Source organism: Lissotriton vulgaris, chromosome 9 (assembly GCF_964263255.1).
Source record: "Lissotriton vulgaris chromosome 9, aLisVul1.2, whole genome shotgun sequence".
Lineage (NCBI taxonomy): Eukaryota > Metazoa > Chordata > Amphibia > Caudata > Salamandridae > Lissotriton > Lissotriton vulgaris.
The window spans coordinates 540,456,406-540,472,041 of NC_141697.1; the positions used below are offsets into that span (position 1 = coordinate 540,456,406).

General features: G+C 43.7%; 8 non-coding genes across 8 annotated transcripts; all 8 read right to left on the reverse strand.

The window, feature by feature from the left end:
* Nucleotides 1-2,560: 2,560 nt before the first annotated feature.
* TRNAG-UCC (transfer RNA glycine (anticodon UCC)) lies at nt 2,561-2,632 on the reverse strand. Its single transcript has one exon. It is a non-coding gene; the product is annotated as a tRNA-Gly (tRNA).
* A 3,129-nt stretch (nt 2,633-5,761) lies between these two features.
* Nucleotides 5,762-5,833, reverse strand: TRNAG-UCC (transfer RNA glycine (anticodon UCC)). Its single transcript has one exon. It is a non-coding gene; the product is annotated as a tRNA-Gly (tRNA).
* Nucleotides 5,834-7,355: 1,522 nt separating this feature from the next.
* On the reverse strand, nt 7,356-7,427 carry TRNAG-CCC (transfer RNA glycine (anticodon CCC)). Its single transcript has one exon. It is a non-coding gene; the product is annotated as a tRNA-Gly (tRNA).
* A 1,529-nt stretch (nt 7,428-8,956) lies between these two features.
* TRNAG-UCC (transfer RNA glycine (anticodon UCC)) lies at nt 8,957-9,028 on the reverse strand. The gene has a single exon. It is a non-coding gene; the product is annotated as a tRNA-Gly (tRNA).
* Nucleotides 9,029-10,550: 1,522 nt separating this feature from the next.
* Nucleotides 10,551-10,622, reverse strand: TRNAG-CCC (transfer RNA glycine (anticodon CCC)). The gene has a single exon. It is a non-coding gene; the product is annotated as a tRNA-Gly (tRNA).
* A 1,533-nt stretch (nt 10,623-12,155) lies between these two features.
* On the reverse strand, nt 12,156-12,227 carry TRNAG-UCC (transfer RNA glycine (anticodon UCC)). The gene has a single exon. It is a non-coding gene; the product is annotated as a tRNA-Gly (tRNA).
* Nucleotides 12,228-13,740: 1,513 nt separating this feature from the next.
* Nucleotides 13,741-13,812, reverse strand: TRNAG-CCC (transfer RNA glycine (anticodon CCC)). Its single transcript has one exon. It is a non-coding gene; the product is annotated as a tRNA-Gly (tRNA).
* A 1,529-nt stretch (nt 13,813-15,341) lies between these two features.
* Nucleotides 15,342-15,413, reverse strand: TRNAG-UCC (transfer RNA glycine (anticodon UCC)). The gene has a single exon. It is a non-coding gene; the product is annotated as a tRNA-Gly (tRNA).
* Nucleotides 15,414-15,636: the final 223 nt, after the last annotated feature.

Below are 15,636 nucleotides of genomic sequence, written 5' to 3' on the forward strand. Positions count from 1 at the left end.
ATCGACCTCTGGGTTATGGGCCCAGCACGCTTCCGCTGCGCCACTCTGCTCCGTTGTGAAAGTGTTCTTTTTATGCAGATAAGGAGCATTAGGCAGAGTAGCATGGGATTGGTCTGGCTCTCACCTCATTTGCATAAGTATATCCCAAGGCATGCTGGGTGCAGAAAAACTTCATCTTCCCCTCTCACAATCAGTAATAACTGAAAGTCAGACACTCTTAGGCACTAGCCGTTTCAGGCCTTTATCAAGACAGTAGCTCTTGAACCATCTCTCTCTCGCTCTGTGATCCTAGCACTAGCATGCTCAGGATTTGGCTTTACCTTGGAGCCAGAGATATACCCGGTGAGGGCTTGCCCGGTGTGAGGCTTTTGAGCGTTTGGGAGCGTTCGGGACGTGAGTGGACGTTGGACAGGAAACTATGCGAATATGAAGCCTCCAACATTCCTGCTTCAGTGAGTGGTTCTTTCCATGGACATCTGACTCTTGGATTCCTCTCAACTTGCCTTCTGATAAAACATTTTGTGAGCAGCAGTTTCCTTCGACAGCTACAAGGTGGCGCTACATTCAGGTGAGAGCACAAGTATGCACAAAATGTTAGGGACTTTTGCCAGATTTATCGGTGGATCTTGCATATTTTTTCAGAGGCTAGATATTGCCTAGAAATGCTTTTTAACATAGAGATGCTGGAGTTACAATGTCTGGTCGGGCCTCAGCCCTTCCATTGTTTGCCCACTGTAACAAATTTATTACCAGCACATGTGTGTTGTGACTCTGCTTTATGAAACTTATCATATATTAGGACAATGTATGTAGCAGAAGGTGCGATTGAGATGTTTGCCCACGTATTTGTTTATTTTTTTATATATGGCTGATTAATCTGTTCGTGAAATTTCCATTTTGTGACATGTTGCATTACAATATATCCTGCTTGCAGAATATATAAGTATTTTCAGTGCGTTGGCTGGGAATCGAACCCGGGTCAACTGCTTGGGAAGCAGCTATGCTCACCACTATACCACCAACGCCCTCTGATGTGTTAGCTCTCGGTTCTAAATATTACGTTGCAGAAATCAATGACTATCTTGCACCAGCTTCAATGGTGCATTTGGTTTAGATACCAACATGAGAAGCAGTAGAACGTTTTTTGCAGAGGGTAAGGAACTGGGGATTGAAACCAAGGACAAAGTTGTGCAGAAGAGAAGAAATGAAAAGCAACAGTACAAATAGTAGAAATGAGCATATATAGGCAGCATGGGAAGCAAAGCAGGGAAGAGAAAGAGAACATTCCATGAAATGCCCAGGAGATAGATAAGAGCAGAACAAAAAGGGAAGAATGAAATTCAAAGCATGCCCAGAAAGTTGTGTGAAGCTCCCACCAGTCAGTCATTTATGGTTATAATTGTGTGTCTTTACTTTCAAAGTACAGGGTTGTACCTTTCACGATCACTCTTGTATTACACAGACACGAATAGTTGAGAAGTCTTTTCTCACATAGCTGGCACAAGCTTGCACTTTTCCTTTCTGGCTATGTGGAAATGACAGCTTGGTCCTTGGAAGGAAAATCAAGCAAAATTAGCAGAGGATGGTTTCGATCCATCGACCTCTGGGTTATGGGCCCAGCACGCTTCCGCTGCGCCACTCTGCTCCTTTGTGAAAGTGTTCTCTTTATGCAGATGAGGAGGCATTCAGAGAAGTGACGTGGGATTGGTCGGGCTCTCACCTCATTTGCCTAAGTATATCGCAAGGCATGCTGGGTGCAGAAAATCTTTATCTTCCCCTCTCACAATCAGTCACAACTGAAAGTCCAGACCCTCTTAGGCACTAGCCGTTTCAGGCCTTTAACAAGACAACAGCTCTCTGACGCTCTCTGTCTCTCTCTCTCTCTCTGTGATCCTAGTGCTTGCATGCTCAGTATTTGGCTTTTCCTGGGAGCCAGAGATCTACCCGGTGAGGGCTTGCCGGTATAAGGCTTTAGAGCGTTTGGGAGCGTTCGGTACATGAGAGGACGTTGGACTGGAAGCTATGCAAATTTGAAGCATCCAAACTTCCTGCTGCAGTCGGAGGCTCTTTCCATGGACATCTGCCTTTTGGATTCCTCTAAACTTGCCCTCTGATGAAACATTTTGTGAGCTGCAGTTACCTCCGACGGCTACAAGGTGGTGCTACATTCAGGTGAGGGCACAAGTATGCACAAAATGTTGGGGACTTTTGCCAGATTTATTGCTGGACCTTGCATATTTTTTTCAGAGGCTAAATATTGCCTAGGAAATGCTTTTTAACATAGAGATGCTGGAGTTAAAATGTCTGGTCGGGCCTCAGCCCTTTCATTGTCTGCCCACTGTAACATATTTTTTTACCAGTACATGTGAGTGGTGACTCTGCTTTATGAAACTTATCATATATTAGGACAATGAATATAGCAGAAGGGGCGATCGAAATGCTTGCCTACATATTTGTTTATTTTTTATATAATGGCTGATTAACCTCTTAATTATATTACCATTTTGTGAAATGTTGCTTTAAAATATATCCTGCTTGCAGAATATATAAGTATTTGTACTGCGTTGGCCGGGAATCGAACCCGGGTCAACTGCTTGGAAGGCAGCTATGCTCACCACTATACCACCAACGCCCTCTGATCTTTGTGCTCTCGGTTCTAAACATTAGGACCCTGAGTTCAATGACTATCATGCACCAGCTTCAATGGTGCATTTGGTTTAGATACCAACATGAAAAGCAATAGAAAGTTTTTGTAGAGGGTAAGGAACTGGGATTGAAACCAAGGACAAAGCTGTGCAGAAGAGAAGAATGGAAAGCAGCAATACAAATAATAGATATGAACACATAGAGGCAGCATGGGAAGCAAAGCAGGGAAGAGAAATAGAGAACATTCCATGAAATGCCCAGGAGATAGATAAGAGCAGAACAAAAAAGGGAAGAATGAAATTCAAAGCCTCCACATAAAAGTGTTTGAAGGTCCCACCAGTCATTCATGCTTATTATTGTGTGCCTTTACTTTCAAAGTACAGTGTGGAGCTTTTGACGATCCCTCTCTTGTATTTCAGCAGACACAGATAGTTGAGAAGTCTTTTCTCACATAGCTGGCACAAGCTTGCGCTTTTCCTTGCTGGTAGCGTGGAAATGACAGCTTGGTCCTTGGAAGTAAAATCAAGCAAAATTAGCAGAGGATGGTTTCGATCCATCGACCTCTGGGTTATGGGCCCAGCACGCTTCCGCTGCGCCACTCTGCTCCGTTGTGAAAGTGTTCTTTTTATGCAGATAAGGAGCATTAGGCAGAGTAGCATGGGATTGGTCTGGCTCTCACCTCATTTGCATAAGTATATCCCAAGGCATGCTGGGTGCAGAAAAACTTCATCTTCCCCTCTCACAATCAGTAATAACTGAAAGTCAGACACTCTTAGGCACTAGCCGTTTCAGGCCTTTATCAAGACAGTAGCTCTTGAACCATCTCTCTCTCGCTCTGTGATCCTAGCACTAGCATGCTCAGGATTTGGCTTTACCTTGGAGCCAGAGATATACCCGGTGAGGGCTTGCCCGGTGTGAGGCTTTTGAGCGTTTGGGAGCGTTCGGGACGTGAGTGGACGTTGGACAGGAAACTATGCGAATATGAAGCCTCCAACATTCCTGCTTCAGTGAGTGGTTCTTTCCATGGACATCTGACTCTTGGATTCCTCTCAACTTGCCTTCTGATAAAACATTTTGTGAGCAGCAGTTTCCTTCGACAGCTACAAGGTGGCGCTACATTCAGGTGAGAGCACAAGTATGCACAAAATGTTAGGGACTTTTGCCAGATTTATCGGTGGATCTTGCATATTTTTTCAGAGGCTAGATATTGCCTAGAAATGCTTTTTAACATAGAGATGCTGGAGTTACAATGTCTGGTCGGGCCTCAGCCCTTCCATTGTTTGCCCACTGTAACAAATTTATTACCAGCACATGTGTGTTGTGACTCTGCTTTATGAAACTTATCATATATTAGGACAATGTATGTAGCAGAAGGTGCGATTGAGATGTTTGCCCACGTATTTGTTTATTTTTTTATATATGGCTGATTAATCTGTTCGTGAAATTTCCATTTTGTGACATGTTGCATTACAATATATCCTGCTTGCAGAATATATAAGTATTTTCAGTGCGTTGGCTGGGAATCGAACCCGGGTCAACTGCTTGGGAAGCAGCTATGCTCACCACTATACCACCAACGCCCTCTGATGTGTTAGCTCTCGGTTCTAAATATTACGTTGCAGAAATCAATGACTATCTTGCACCAGCTTCAATGGTGCATTTGGTTTAGATACCAACATGAGAAGCAGTAGAACGTTTTTTGCAGAGGGTAAGGAACTGGGGATTGAAACCAAGGACAAAGTTGTGCAGAAGAGAAGAAATGAAAAGCAACAGTACAAATAGTAGAAATGAGCATATATAGGCAGCATGGGAAGCAAAGCAGGGAAGAGAAAGAGAACATTCCATGAAATGCCCAGGAGATAGATAAGAGCAGAACAAAAAGGGAAGAATGAAATTCAAAGCATGCCCAGAAAGTTGTGTGAAGCTCCCACCAGTCAGTCATTTATGGTTATAATTGTGTGTCTTTACTTTCAAAGTACAGGGTTGTACCTTTCACGATCACTCTTGTATTACACAGACACGAATAGTTGAGAAGTCTTTTCTCACATAGCTGGCACAAGCTTGCACTTTTCCTTTCTGGCTATGTGGAAATGACAGCTTGGTCCTTGGAAGGAAAATCAAGCAAAATTAGCAGAGGATGGTTTTGATCCATCGACCTCTGGGTTATGGGCCCAGCACGCTTCCGCTGCGCCACTCTGCTCCTTTGTGAAAGTGTTCTCTTTATGCAGATGAGGAGGCATTCAGAGAAGTGACGTGGGATTGGTCGGGCTCTCACCTCATTTGCCTAAGTATATCGCAAGGCATGCTGGGTGCAGAAAATCTTTATCTTCCCCTCTCACAATCAGTCACAACTGAAAGTCCAGACCCTCTTAGGCACTAGCCGTTTCAGGCCTTTAACAAGACAACAGCTCTCTGACGCTCTCTGTCTCTCTCTCTCTCTCTGTGATCCTAGTGCTTGCATGCTCAGTATTTGGCTTTTCCTGGGAGCCAGAGATCTACCCGGTGAGGGCTTGCCGGTATAAGGCTTTAGAGCGTTTGGGAGCGTTCGGTACATGAGAGGACGTTGGACTGGAAGCTATGCAAATTTGAAGCATCCAAACTTCCTGCTGCAGTCGGAGGCTCTTTCCATGGACATCTGCCTTTTGGATTCCTCTAAACTTGCCCTCTGATGAAACATTTTGTGAGCTGCAGTTACCTCCGACGGCTACAAGGTGGTGCTACATTCAGGTGAGGGCACAAGTATGCACAAAATGTTGGGGACTTTTGCCAGATTTATTGCTGGACCTTGCATATTTTTTTCAGAGGCTAAATATTGCCTAGGAAATGCTTTTTAACATAGAGATGCTGGAGTTAAAATGTCTGGTCGGGCCTCAGCCCTTTCATTGTCTGCCCACTGTAACATATTTTTTTACCAGTACATGTGAGTGGTGACTCTGCTTTATGAAACTTATCATATATTAGGACAATGAATATAGCAGAAGGGGCGATCGAAATGCTTGCCTACATATTTGTTTATTTTTTATATAATGGCTGATTAACCTCTTAATTATATTACCATTTTGTGAAATGTTGCTTTAAAATATATCCTGCTTGCAGAATATATAAGTATTTGTACTGCGTTGGCCGGGAATCGAACCCGGGTCAACTGCTTGGAAGGCAGCTATGCTCACCACTATACCACCAACGCCCTCTGATCTTTGTGCTCTCGGTTCTAAACATTAGGACCCTGAGTTCAATGACTATCATGCACCAGCTTCAATGGTGCATTTGGTTTAGATACCAACATGAAAAGCAATAGAAAGTTTTTGTAGAGGGTAAGGAACTGGGATTGAAACCAAGGACAAAGCTGTGCAGAAGAGAAGAATGGAAAGCAGCAATACAAATAATAGATATGAACACATAGAGGCAGCATGGGAAGCAAAGCAGGGAAGAGAAATAGAGAACATTCCATGAAATGCCCAGGAGATAGATAAGAGCAGAACAAAAAAGGGAAGAATGAAATTCAAAGCCTCCACATAAAAGTGTTTGAAGGTCCCACCAGTCATTCATGCTTATTATTGTGTGCCTTTACTTTCAAAGTACAGTGTGGAGCTTTTGACGATCCCTCTCTTGTATTTCAGCAGACACAGATAGTTGAGAAGTCTTTTCTCACATAGCTGGCACAAGCTTGCGCTTTTCCTTGCTGGTAGCGTGGAAATGACAGCTTGGTCCTTGGAAGTAAAATCAAGCAAAATTAGCAGAGGATGGTTTTGATCCATCGACCTCTGGGTTATGGGCCCAGCACGCTTCCGCTGCGCCACTCTGCTCCGTTGTGAAAGTGTTCTTTTTATGCAGATAAGGAGCATTAGGCAGAGTAGCATGGGATTGGTCTGGCTCTCACCTCATTTGCATAAGTATATCCCAAGGCATGCTGGGTGCAGAAAAACTTCATCTTCCCCTCTCACAATCAGTCATAACTGAAAGTCAGACACTCTTAGGCACTAGCCGTTTCAGGCCTTTATCAAGACAGTAGCTCTTGAACCATCTCTCTCTCGCTCTGTGATCCTAGCACTAGCATGCTCAGGATTTGGCTTTACCTTGGAGCCAGAGATATACCCGGTGAGGGCTTGCCCGGTGTGAGGCTTTTGAGCGTTTGGGAGCGTTCGGGACGTGAGTGGACGTTGGACAGGAAACTATGCGAATATGAAGCCTCCAACATTCCTGCTTCAGTGAGTGGTTCTTTCCATGGACATCTGACTCTTGGATTCCTCTCAACTTGCCTTCTGATAAAACATTTTGTGAGCAGCAGTTTCCTTCGACAGCTACAAGGTGGCGCTACATTCAGGTGAGAGCACAAGTATGCACAAAATGTTAGGGACTTTTGCCAGATTTATCGGTGGATCTTGCATATTTTTTCAGAGGCTAGATATTGCCTAGAAATGCTTTTTAACATAGAGATGCTGGAGTTACAATGTCTGGTCGGGCCTCAGCCCTTCCATTGTTTGCCCACTGTAACAAATTTATTACCAGCACATGTGTGTTGTGACTCTGCTTTATGAAACTTATCATATATTAGGACAATGTATGTAGCAGAAGGTGCGATTGAGATGTTTGCCCACATATTTGTTTATTTTTTTATATATGGCTGATTAATCTGTTCGTGAAATTTCCATTTTGTGACATGTTGCATTACAATATATCCTGCTTGCAGAATATATAAGTATTTTCAGTGCGTTGGCCGGGAATCGAACCCGGGTCAACTGCTTGGGAAGCAGCTATGCTCACCACTATACCACCAACGCCCTCTGATGTGTTAGCTCTCGGTTCTAAATATTACGTTGCAGAAATCAATGACTATCTTGCACCAGCTTCAATGGTGCATTTGGTTTAGATACCAACATGAGAAGCAGTAGAACGTTTTTTGCAGAGGGTAAGGAACTGGGGATTGAAACCAAGGACAAAGTTGTGCAGAAGAGAAGAAATGAAAAGCAACAGTACAAATAGTAGAAATGAGCATATATAGGCAGCATGGGAAGCAAAGCAGGGAAGAGAAAGAGAACATTCCATGAAATGCCCAGGAGATAGATAAGAGCAGAACAAAAAGGGAAGAATGAAATTCAAAGCATGCCCAGAAAGTTGTGTGAAGCTCCCACCAGTCATTTATGGTTATAATTGTGTGTCTTTACTTTCAAAGTACAGGGTTGTACCTTTCACGATCACTCTTGTATTACACAGACACGAATAGTTGAGAAGTCTTTTCTCACATAGCTGGTACAAGCTTGCACTTTTCCTTTCTGGCTATGTGGAAATGACAGCTTGGTCCTTGGAAGGAAAATCAAGCAAAATTAGCAGAGGATGGTTTCGATCCATCGACCTCTGGGTTATGGGCCCAGCACGCTTCCGCTGCGCCACTCTGCTCCTTTGTGAAAGTGTTCTGTTTATGCAGATGAGGAGGCATTCAGAGAAGTGACGTGGGATTGGTCGGGCTCTCACCTCATTTGCCTAAGTATATCGCAAGGCATGCTGGGTGCAGAAAATCTTTATCTTCCCCTCTCACAATCAGTCACAACTGAAAGTCCAGACCCTCTTATTCACTAGCCGTTTCAGGCCTTTAACAAGACAACAGCTCTCCGACGCTCTCTGTCTCTCTCTCTCTCTGTGATCCTAGTGCTTGCATGCTCAGTATTTGGCTTTACCTGGGAGCCAGAGATCTACCCGGTGAGGGCTTGCCGGTATAAGGCTTTAGAGCGTTTGGGAGCGTTCGGTACATGAGAGGACGTTGGACTGGAAGCTATGCAAATTTGAAGCATCCAAACTTCCTGCTGCAGTCGGAGGCTCTTTCCATGGACATCTGCCTTTTGGATTCCTCTAAACTTGCCCTCTGATGAAACATTTTGTGAGCTGCAGTTACCTCCGACGGCTACAAGGTGGTGCTACATTCAGGTGAGGGCACAAGTATGCACAAAATGTTGGGGACTTTTGCCAGATTTATTGCTGGATCTTGCATATTTTTTTCAGAGGCTAAATATTGCCTAGGAAATGCTTTTTAACATAGAGATGCTGGAGTTAAAATGTCTGGTCGGGCCTCAGCCCTTTCATTGTCTGCCCACTGTAACATATTTTTTTACCAGTACATGTGAGTGGTGACTCTGCTTTATGAAACTTATCATATATTAGGACAATGAATATAGCAGAAGGGGCGATCGAAATGCTTGCCTACATATTTGTTTATTTTTTATATAATGGCTGATTAACCTCTTAATTATATTACCATTTTGTGAAATGTTGCTTTAAAATATATCCTGCTTGCAGAATATATAAGTATTTGTACTGCGTTGGCCGGGAATCGAACCCGGGTCAACTGCTTGGAAGGCAGCTATGCTCACCACTATACCACCAACGCCCTCTGATCTTTGCGCTCTCGGTTCTAAACATTAGGACCCTGAGTTCAATGACTATCATGCACCAGCTTCAATGGTGCATTTGGTTTAGATACCAACATGAAAAGCAATAGAAAGTTTTTGTAGAGGGTAAGGAACTGGGATTGAAACCAAGGACAAAGCTGTGCAGAAGAGAAGAATGGAAAGCAGCAATACAAATAATAGATATGAACACATAGAGGCAGCATGGGAAGCAAAGCAGGGAAGAGAAATAGAGAACATTCCATGAAATGCCCAGGAGATAGATAAGAGCAGAACAAAAAAGGGAAGAATGAAATTCAAAGCCTCCACATAAAAGTGTTTGAAGGTCCCACCAGTCATTCATGCTTATTATTGTGTGCCTTTACTTTCAAAGTACAGTGTGGAGCTTTTGACGATCCCTCTCTTGTATTTCAGCAGACACAGATAGTTGAGAAGTCTTTTCTCACATAGCTGGCACAAGCTTGCGCTTTTCCTTGCTGGTAGCGTGGAAATGACAGCTTGGTCCTTGGAAGTAAAATCAAGCAAAATTAGCAGAGGATGGTTTCGATCCATCGACCTCTGGGTTATGGGCCCAGCACGCTTCCGCTGCGCCACTCTGCTCCGTTGTGAAAGTGTTCTTTTTATGCAGATAAGGAGCATTAGGCAGAGTAGCATGGGATTGGTCTGGCTCTCACCTCATTTGCATAAGTATATCCCAAGGCATGCTGGGTGCAGAAAAACTTCATCTTCCCCTCTCACAATCAGTAATAACTGAAAGTCAGACACTCTTAGGCACTAGCCGTTTCAGGCCTTTATCAAGACAGTAGCTCTTGAACCATCTCTCTCTCGCTCTGTGATCCTAGCACTAGCATGCTCAGGATTTGGCTTTACCTTGGAGCCAGAGATATACCCGGTGAGGGCTTGCCTGGTGTGAGGCTTTTGAGCGTTTGGGAGCGTTCGGGACGTGAGTGGACGTTGGACAGGAAACTATGCGAATATGAAGCCTCCAACATTCCTGCTTCAGTGAGTGGTTCTTTCCATGGACATCTGACTCTTGGATTCCTCTCAACTTGCCTTCTGATAAAACATTTTGTGAGCAGCAGTTTCCTTCGACAGCTACAAGGTGGCGCTACATTCAGGTGAGAGCACAAGTATGCACAAAATGTTAGGGACTTTTGCCAGATTTATCGGTGGATCTTGCATATTTTTTCAGAGGCTAGATATTGCCTAGAAATGCTTTTTAACATAGAGATGCTGGAGTTACAATGTCTGGTCGGGCCTCAGCCCTTCCATTGTTTGCCCACTGTAACAAATTTATTACCAGCACATGTGTGTTGTGACTCTGCTTTATGAAACTTATCATATATTAGGACAATGTATGTAGCAGAAGGTGCGATTGAGATGTTTGCCCACGTATTTGTTTATTTTTTTATATATGGCTGATTAATCTGTTCGTGAAATTTCCATTTTGTGACATGTTGCATTACAATATATCCTGCTTGCAGAATATATAAGTATTTTCAGTGCGTTGGCCGGGAATCGAACCCGGGTCAACTGCTTGGGAAGCAGCTATGCTCACCACTATACCACCAACGCCCTCTGATGTGTTAGCTCTCGGTTCTAAATATTACGTTGCAGAAATCAATGACTATCTTGCACCAGCTTCAATGGTGCATTTGGTTTAGATACCAACATGAGAAGCAGTAGAACGTTTTTTGCAGAGGGTAAGGAACTGGGGATTGAAACCAAGGACAAAGTTGTGCAGAAGAGAAGAAATGAAAAGCAACAGTACAAATAGTAGAAATGAGCATATATAGGCAGCATGGGAAGCAAAGCAGGGAAGAGAAAGAGAACATTCCATGAAATGCCCAGGAGATAGATAAGAGCAGAACAAAAAGGGAAGAATGAAATTCAAAGCATGCCCAGAAAGTTGTGTGAAGCTCCCACCAGTCAGTCATTTATGGTTATAATTGTGTGTCTTTACTTTCAAAGTACAGGGTTGTACCTTTCACGATCACTCTTGTATTACACAGACACGAATAGTTGAGAAGTCTTTTCTCACATAGCTGGCACAAGCTTGCACTTTTCCTTTCTGGCTATGTGGAAATGACAGCTTGGTCCTTGGAAGGAAAATCAAGCAAAATTAGCAGAGGATGGTTTCGATCCATCGACCTCTGGGTTATGGGCCCAGCACGCTTCCGCTGCGCCACTCTGCTCCTTTGTGAAAGTGTTCTCTTTATGCAGATGAGGAGGCATTCAGAGAAGTGACGTGGGATTGGTCGGGCTCTCACCTCATTTGCCTAAGTATATCGCAAGGCATGCTGGGTGCAGAAAATCTTTATCTTCCCCTCTCACAATCAGTCACAACTGAAAGTCCAGACCCTCTTAGGCACTAGCCGTTTCAGGCCTTTAACAAGACAACAGCTCTCTGACGCTCTCTGTCTCTCTCTCTCTCTGTGATCCTAGTGCTTGCATGCTCAGTATTTGGCTTTTCCTGGGAGCCAGAGATCTACCCGGTGAGGGCTTGCCGGTATAAGGCTTTAGAGCGTTTGGGAGCGTTCGGTACATGAGAGGACGTTGGACTGGAAGCTATGCAAATTTGAAGCATCCAAACTTCCTGCTGCAGTCGGAGGCTCTTTCCATGGACATCTGCCTTTTGGATTCCTCTAAACTTGCCCTCTGATGAAACATTTTGTGAGCTGCAGTTACCTCCGACGGCTACAAGGTGGTGCTACATTCAGGTGAGGGCACAAGTATGCACAAAATGTTGGGGACTTTTGCCAGATTTATTGCTGGACCTTGCATATTTTTTTCAGAGGCTAAATATTGCCTAGGAAATGCTTTTTAACATAGAGATGCTGGAGTTAAAATGTCTGGTCGGGCCTCAGCCCTTTCATTGTCTGCCCACTGTAACATATTTTTTTACCAGTACATGTGAGTGGTGACTCTGCTTTATGAAACTTATCATATATTAGGACAATGAATATAGCAGAAGGGGCGATCGAAATGCTTGCCTACATATTTGTTTATTTTTTATATAATGGCTGATTAACCTCTTAATTATATTACCATTTTGTGAAATGTTGCTTTAAAATATATCCTGCTTGCAGAATATATAAGTATTTGTACTGCGTTGGCCGGGAATCGAACCCGGGTCAACTGCTTGGAAGGCAGCTATGCTCACCACTATACCACCAACGCCCTCTGATCTTTGTGCTCTCGGTTCTAAACATTAGGACCCTGAGTTCAATGACTATCATGCACCAGCTTCAATGGTGCATTTGGTTTAGATACCAACATGAAAAGCAATAGAAAGTTTTTGTAGAGGGTAAGGAACTGGGATTGAAACCAAGGACAAAGCTGTGCAGAAGAGAAGAATGGAAAGCAGCAATACAAATAATAGATATGAACACATAGAGGCAGCATGGGAAGCAAAGCAGGGAAGAGAAATAGAGAACATTCCATGAAATGCCCAGGAGATAGATAAGAGCAGAACAAAAAAGGGAAGAATGAAATTCAAAGCCTCCACATAAAAGTGTTTGAAGGTCCCACCAGTCATTCATGCTTATTATTGTGTGCCTTTACTTCCAAAGTACAGTGTGGAGCTTTTGACGATCCCTCTCTTGTATTTCAGCAGACACAGATAGTTGAGAAGTCTTTTCTCACATAGCTGGCACAAGCTTGCGCTTTTCCTTGCTGGTAGCGTGGAAATGACAGCTTGGTCCTTGGAAGTAAAATCAAGCAAAATTAGCAGAGGATGGTTTCGATCCATCGACCTCTGGGTTATGGGCCCAGCACGCTTCCGCTGCGCCACTCTGCTCCGTTGTGAAAGTGTTCTTTTTATGCAGATAAGGAGCATTAGGCAGAGTAGCATGGGATTGGTCTGGCTCTCAGCTCATTTGCATAAGTATATCCCAAGGCATGCTGGGTGCAGAAAAACTTCATCTTCCCCTCTCACAATCAGTCATAACTGAAAGTCAGACACTCTTAGGCACTAGCCGTTTCAGGCCTTTATCAAGACAGTAGCTCTTGAACCATCTCTCTCTCGCTCTGTGATCCTAGCACTAGCATGCTCAGGATTTGGCTTTACCTTGGAGCCAGAGATATACCCGGTGAGGGCTTGCCCGGTGTGAGGCTTTTGAGCGTTTGGGAGCGTTGTGGACGTTGGACAGGAAACTATGCGAATATGAAGCCTCCAACATTCCTGCTTCAGTGAGTGGTTCTTTCCATGGACATCTGACTCTTGGATTCCTCTCAACTTGCCTTCTGATAAAACATTTTGTGAGCAGCAGTTTCCTTCGACAGCTACAAGGTGGCGCTACATTCAGGTGAGAGCACAAGTATGCACAAAATGTTAGGGACTTTTGCCAGATTTATCGGTGGATCTTGCATATTTTTTTCAGAGGCTAGATATTGCCTAGAAATGCTTTTTAACATAGAGATGCTGGAGTTACAATGTCTGGTCGGGCCTCAGCCCTTCCATTGTTTGCCCACTGTAACAAATTTATTACCAGCACATGTGTGTTGTGACTCTGCTTTATGAAACTTATCATATATTAGGACAATGTATGTAGCAGAAGGTGCGATTGAGATGTTTGCCCACGTATTTGTTTATTTTTTTATATATGGCTGATTAATCTGTTCGTGAAATTTCCATTTTGTGACATGTTGCATTACAATATATCCTGCTTGCAGAATATATAAGTATTTTCAGTGCGTTGGCCGGGAATCGAACCCGGGTCAACTGCTTGGGAAGCAGCTATGCTCACCACTATACCACCAACGCCCTCTGATGTGTTAGCTCTCGGTTCTAAATATTACGTTGCAGAAATCAATGACTATCTTGCACCAGCTTCAATGGTGCATTTGGTTTAGATACCAACATGAGAAGCAGTAGAACGTTTTTTGCAGAGGGTAAGGAACTGGGGATTGAAACCAAGGACAAAGTTGTGCAGAAGAGAAGAAATGAAAAGCAACAGTACAAATAGTAGAAATGAGCATATATAGGCAGCATGGGAAGCAAAGCAGGGAAGAGAAAGAGAACATTCCATGAAATGCCCAGGAGATAGATAAGAGCAGAACAAAAAGGGAAGAATGAAATTCAAAGCATGCCCAGAAAGTTGTGTGAAGCTCCCACCAGTCATTTATGGTTATAATTGTGTGTCTTTACTTTCAAAGTACAGGGTTGTACCTTTCACGATCACTCTTGTATTACACAGACACGAATAGTTGAGAAGTCTTTTCTCACATAGCTGGTACAAGCTTGCACTTTTCCTTTCTGGCTATGTGGAAATGACAGCTTGGTCCTTGGAAGGAAAATCAAGCAAAATTAGCAGAGGATGGTTTCGATCCATCGACCTCTGGGTTATGGGCCCAGCACGCTTCCGCTGCGCCACTCTGCTCCTTTGTGAAAGTGTTCTGTTTATGCAGATGAGGAGGCATTCAGAGAAGTGACGTGGGATTGGTCGGGCTCTCACCTCATTTGCCTAAGTATATCGCAAGGCATGCTGGGTGCAGAAAATCTTTATCTTCCCCTCTCACAATCAGTCACAACTGAAAGTCCAGACCCTCTTATTCACTAGCCGTTTCAGGCCTTTAACAAGACAACAGCTCTCCGACGCTCTCTGTCTCTCTCTCTCTCTGTGATCCTAGTGCTTGCATGCTCAGTATTTGGCTTTACCTGGGAGCCAGAGATCTACCCGGTGAGGGCTTGCCGGTATAAGGCTTTAGAGCGTTTGGGAGCGTTCGGTACATGAGAGGACGTTGGACTGGAAGCTATGCAAATTTGAAGCATCCAAACTTCCTGCTGCAGTCGGAGGCTCTTTCCATGGACATCTGCCTTTTGGATTCCTCTAAACTTGCCCTCTGATGAAACATTTTGTGAGCTGCAGTTACCTCCGACGGCTACAAGGTGGTGCTACATTCAGGTGAGGGCACAAGTATGCACAAAATGTTGGGGACTTTTGCCAGATTTATTGCTGGATCTTGCATATTTTTTTCAGAGGCTAAATATTGCCTAGGAAATGCTTTTTAACATAGAGATGCTGGAGTTAAAATGTCTGGTCGGGCCTCAGCCCTTTCATTGTCTGCCCACTGTAACATATTTTTTTACCAGTACATGTGAGTGGTGACTCTGCTTTATGAAACTTATCATATATTAGGACAATGAATATAGCAGAAGGGGCGATCGAAATGCTTGCCTACATATTTGTTTATTTTTTATATAATGGCTGATTAACCTCTTAATTATATTACCATTTTGTGAAATGTTGCTTTAAAATATATCCTGCTTGCAGAATATATAAGTATTTGTACTGCGTTGGCCGGGAATCGAACCCGGGTCAACTGCTTGGAAGGCAGCTATGCTCACCACTATACCACCAACGCCCTCTGATCTTTGCGCTCTCGGTTCTAAACATTAGGACCCTGAGTTCAATGACTATCATGCACCAGCTTCAATGGTGCATTTGGTTTAGATACCAACATGAAAAGCAATAGAAAGTTTTTGTAGAGGGTAAGGAACTGGGATTGAAACCAAGGACAAAGCTGTGCAGAAGAGAAGAATGGAAAGCAGCAATACAAATAATAGATATGAACACATAGAGGCAGC